The sequence below is a fragment of the Pinus tabuliformis genome, chromosome J (assembly GCF_031772625.1).
Source record: "Pinus tabuliformis cultivar Carrire ecotype Pingquan chromosome J, CPIR1, whole genome shotgun sequence".
NCBI classification, from domain to species: domain Eukaryota; kingdom Viridiplantae; phylum Streptophyta; class Pinopsida; order Pinales; family Pinaceae; genus Pinus; species Pinus tabuliformis.
Genome location: NC_142295.1, coordinates 389900938 through 389906301, shown reverse-complemented (window position 1 = coordinate 389906301; position 5364 = coordinate 389900938).

Sequence of the window (5364 nt, the reverse complement as noted above, 5' to 3'; positions counted from 1 at the left end):
GTCTCACACTTAGGGGAGGTAGTTAGGGTTGCATTTCCAACAACTTCCTTTTTCAACTTCCCTCCTTGGAAGTTGCCAATTTTTTTTATCATGCTTAAAACATTTTCCATTGCCAATAATTGAAAATGTTATTTAATTCAAATAACCAACATCCTTCAGTTTGTTTCTTCTTTATTTTTTACTATGGTAAATAAAGTATTTACAATATTCTGGAAGTATCACACGTTGTCTCTGTCAACACCTGCTCTGATTGCAGGCCATGTTTTAGAAAGCGATTCATTTGTTTTCTTCCAATGCATTACCACAAGCTACATAAAGGATTCCTTTCAAGAATGTGCATGACAGAATAACTCATATTAAATGAGCAAACAATTAGTGGAATATTGCATGTTATATATGGCAGACGTTACATTTGCTGGGGTAGCTTCTGTTGTTGCCTCTGGGTTGGATTTAATTATCTTTATTCCTTTTTAACTTTTGGTGGGAAGCAGAGATGGAATTTCTCCCTAAATGGTTCATCGTAGGTGGTGATTTACCCGTTAGTCAATTTTTTTAATATGTTAGTCAATTTTTTTTGTTAAAATGATCAAAATAAAATAATTAAAATGGTTATTGCTGGAACTGCAAAAACCAATGATCAAAACCAGCAAAATAGTAAAAATTTGATGGGTATTTTAAGTTTAAAACTTTGTTAAAATGATTAAATTAAAATAATCAAAATAACACCAAATTACAAAACCAATGATCAAAATTCACGAAACTGTTAAATTTAATGGGTGTTTCAGATTTAAAATTCTTACTCTTCCTTGAGTGAAAAAAATAGAATTTATTCTAAATTAATAATGTTTCAGATTTAAAATTCTTACTCTAATATAATGAGAAGGGATTAAATTTATTCTAAATTGATGAGAGTTTCAGATTTAAAATTCCTACCCTAATAAAAGGGGTGGAATTTATTCTAAATATTCTCCTCCGTAAGTATTGGAAAAGTTATAAAGTCTTACCTATCTGCTAGCCAATACACATATCTGCTCGCCAATACACTGCTCATAGATAGCCAATACACATATCTGCTCACCAATACACTGCTCATAGATAGCTAATACACAGTGCTCATTGAAGTATTACCTATTTGCTACACAATGCACATATTTGTTGCTACACAGTATACATCTTTTTTGAATTTGTTTTTATTAGTGAGATTTTAAAATATTTCTAAAATCTATTATCTTTTGAATTATTTCTATTTCTTCAAAATAATGTTGATCAATTAATTTCTTACTATTCTTTATTTTCAAATTTAATCCATTCTGAATTATAAAAATTAAACTATTTTTTTTTGTTTTCAATCTCTATCTTTTCTGAATTATAAAGATTAAACTAATTTCTTGTTTCAAATGGCAGAATATAATATCCCCAGAATGTTGTAAATATTTTATTGACCATAGTGAAAACAAACTGAAGGATGATGGTCATTATCTGTTTGAATTAATTAATATTTTTATTTTATTGAATGAAAATGAGAAATGATTTCCTAGTGAAGAGGAGATCATGTAACTTTTGAGGAGGGAAGTTAAAAGAAACAATTGTTGGAACCCTAACTACTTCCCCTAACAATGGAGGCCTTCCAGGAAAAGGAAGTGAGGGGAGGAAAAAAACTGCGCTGTAGAGACAGGAAATGGAAAATGGGAAAAAGCTTGCTATGTCTGGTGATGATCAGATAGCAAGGGCGCAGAGCGTGAACAACCTGCAAAAGACTGTACGTCTTTGAGCAAGCTAGGGGGGAGATTTGGTCTCAAAAGACAATCTCATGGTTGGGTGGTTTGACTAGCTATAGAATTAGAGGTGACCTCTTCCTCTGGAGTTACTTACTTGGAAGAATGGAGTTACTTACTTGGAAGCAACTCAGGTATGAGGTATCAACCGAACACTGTGCTAATATTTGAACTGAATTAGAAGTGTTATTCTTCTGCAAGCAACAGGTTCCTAGAGTTTATAACCAAAATAAATATAGCAAGTTTCAGATACTTTCTTTATATACAGAGTTACTATTTCCGAAAGATACTAGTAGCAAGTGCAACTGTCGAGGTGGGTCATTCTCATTTAAGAAATTAGTTTATATTCTTTGTTTTAAAACTCTGTTCAGAATGGAAAGTTGATTTCTATTTTGTTGAAAAGCTCCGTTCCGACAGTCTATAGATTGCTGGTAGAATAATTCTGTTGCAAAGAAAGATTATAATTCTTTTACAGTTCCATTCAATGCGGAAATGAAAGTTAAGACCATAGTGAGGAAAAACGAAATAGGCCACCTGGGCTAATGTATTTTCAAATATCAGAACTATATGATAATATAAGAACCCTAGGACTATGTACAGTTCCTAAATAAAACAACGGAAGCGGAAAAAGCTTTCTCATACGCATGACTAAATAAAGAACTAATAATAGATGTCTCGTTTGTAAGTAACCTAAAGACAAATGTAGAAGCAGATTAACCATGTCCTGGAGTGGATAACAAGTCCAGAGTATGCGAAAGAAGGGTTGCTCTACCCTGTGGTCAGGGTTATGAACTGCGGATGAGTCCAAGAATCCATGAGTCCAAAGCATAATAGTGGAACCATGTTGGGTCATAACTAAACCTTTCGAGGGATGAAACCCTCATGATTATAAAGCCATAGGATTTTCAAAACACAAGGAAATCTTATAAAAGAAACTGGTGCCGAGGGAAAACATTAACACATTGATGTTGTATGAATAGACTCTGATATTTACAAACCAGAATTGCGCACAGTAAGAATAAAGCAAAAACCCAAATGCAATTATAAAAAGATTTTGTATCTGACATTCAATTTTATAGGTAAAGAACAAAACTCTATGCTAGCCGAGGCCACATTTCAACTTAAAATACATAGCTTCAGCGCAATACTTCCTTGAAATTTGAACAGTCCCAACAAATATTTGTGCAAGCATAAAAGAATGACCTAACAAAGGTATTACATTTACACAATAGAGAAAAGGGTCCGATGCAGGTGGGCATAGTCCCAACTATGCACCAGGTCATCCACATTATAACTGAGAAAATTCTATACAGTTCTTCAACTTGGAAATTCCAGTATAATTACAAAAATAATAAACTAGCTAGAGTCTAGATATTCCTGTGCAATAGAAAGCATCAAGTTCATAAAGGGAACAACTCCCTTTATTAACAAATCTTACACAGAAGAAAAACCCAGAAGGGAAGATCCTTCAACAAACTTGGGGAAAGCCTCTTGAAACCCTAACGATTTGATTCTGTATGCTGTCATTAAGACCGAGAAGCCATATAATATGCAGAGTATCGAGACCCAGACATCACCCTAAACCTTAATCCTTTAGCTCGAGGGCACCAAGCTAGGATGAAATCTTACCTGGAAACCCTTAAAGCCCAAAGCTACAGGAGCGCCTTTCCACCAGGTGTAGCCAAGAGATTTGAGGCGGTCAACAGGCATCCTGCATGGTATCATAGCCATAAGGTATTTAATTAATGCAACTGATAAAACAAATACACAATAGCTGAGACAGCCAAGAAAAAGGACAATGCTAGGAAGCTTCCAACCCAAACATGTCTTACCCGGGAGATGTCGAAACCGCCACTGAAGGAGTACCTCTTCCTCTGAAATAGTTAAGAGCCATAGCTGTACTCGGAACATCCTACGAGCAGCATGAACCCACATAAAAAGAAAACATGATTAGAGAAACTGGTGAACATGTAGCGCTTCCAGCTATGAATGTTTAAGAAGGTAAGCATGTAATAGCTCTGTGCAAACACAATTTACCTGAATGGTCTTGTCCGCTGCCAAACCTTGAGTCTGAACGATACCAAAAACTTGAACATAATTCTGTGTGCCTAGTATATTGGAGCTAATAATGGAAGGGCCAAACCAGAGCAGGCTCCGCAGGAGAGCTACTAAGCAATTGAGTTCAATCTCATCGCATTCCAAAGAAGAGGTAAGTCCCAAGAAGGTTGCCACCATCAGATCACGGGAGATATTATGCACCGTCGATGAGGGCGGGGTTTCCAAGTGGGCTGATGAGACCGGACCGCCTACCCAGGCCACGTACAGGATGGAGTGGGCAGAGTTAATAACATTCGCAGCAGGCATGCCAAGCCACGTGATGGCAGAAGCATAAAACGCAGATTGGAGTCTATTTGCAAGCCGCGTGGACCATCAAGCATGAAACCAAACCCTCAGAATTAAAGTGCTTATTAATGACGCTAGTATAATAGTGATTATAACAAAATCTAGAGCTGCGTGTATACCAAGAATTCAATATTGTGGAGAAACTTTATAGTTACAGTAAATATTTTTTATGAGGTATGTAATTTCTGTAATTTAATAAGGTGGAGTCATTACAAGTGGTATCAGAGCCAAGTTTCAAAAACTGTGGCCTCTGGGAAATAAACAGATAAAGTGTATTCATTTTATTTCCATTTCTATTATGTATTTAAAGAAAAAAACAGTTAATGCGTTAACCCTTCTTCTGTTACTTTTCTTATGTTAAGTACAGGAAAACAAAAGACCGTCAATATGAGAAGAGCAGACAGTGTTTCACATAGGTTTGTGGTGGGTCAGGGACCTACAACAGGCCTTGAAAATAACCCAGAATTATGGGTACAGCTTGGAGAGGAGGCTCGCAATACGAATCTTGCAATATTAGAGACAGTACAGGAGTTGAAAAATGAAATGGCCCGATTACAGGAGGATAACGCGAGGTTAACCATGGAACAAGAAAGGATTATAAAGAGCCTATCTGACAAGCAGAATCAGCAACCACTGAATCCCAGCGATGAGCTACAAAGGGTGTCAGAGGAGCAGAATCACCACACAGAACCAGAAGAGTCAGAAGGAAGGGAGGAAGAATGAGAAGAACGATTTGATAATGCTTCCGAGCAACAGAAGTTAAAAAGGCAATGAATAGAGTTGCAAGGGGAATTTCGTAAGATCAAACCACCACACTTTATGGAGAATTGGAGGAAGCAGTTGAGGCGTGGTTGATTAATATGAAAAAATACTTCTAGCAATATGAATACGATCACAACCTCAAGGCACAGTTGGCCATTTTCCAATTACAGGGAAAAGCCACCCTGTGGTTGGAAGAAGTTAAGATTGTAAGAGGAGTAAGCGAACATAATATAACTTGGGAAAATTTTCAAAAATACTTTAAGGAAAGATACCTGACCGAACATTTTTATGACGAAAAAGTAGGAGAATTCCATGACCTGGGACTGGGAAGACAAACTATGGATGAGCTTATCACTCGGTTTACTTCATTGCTCTGTTATGTGCCTTATATTCGAGAGGAAAAGGTAAAAGTACAGAGGTTCAT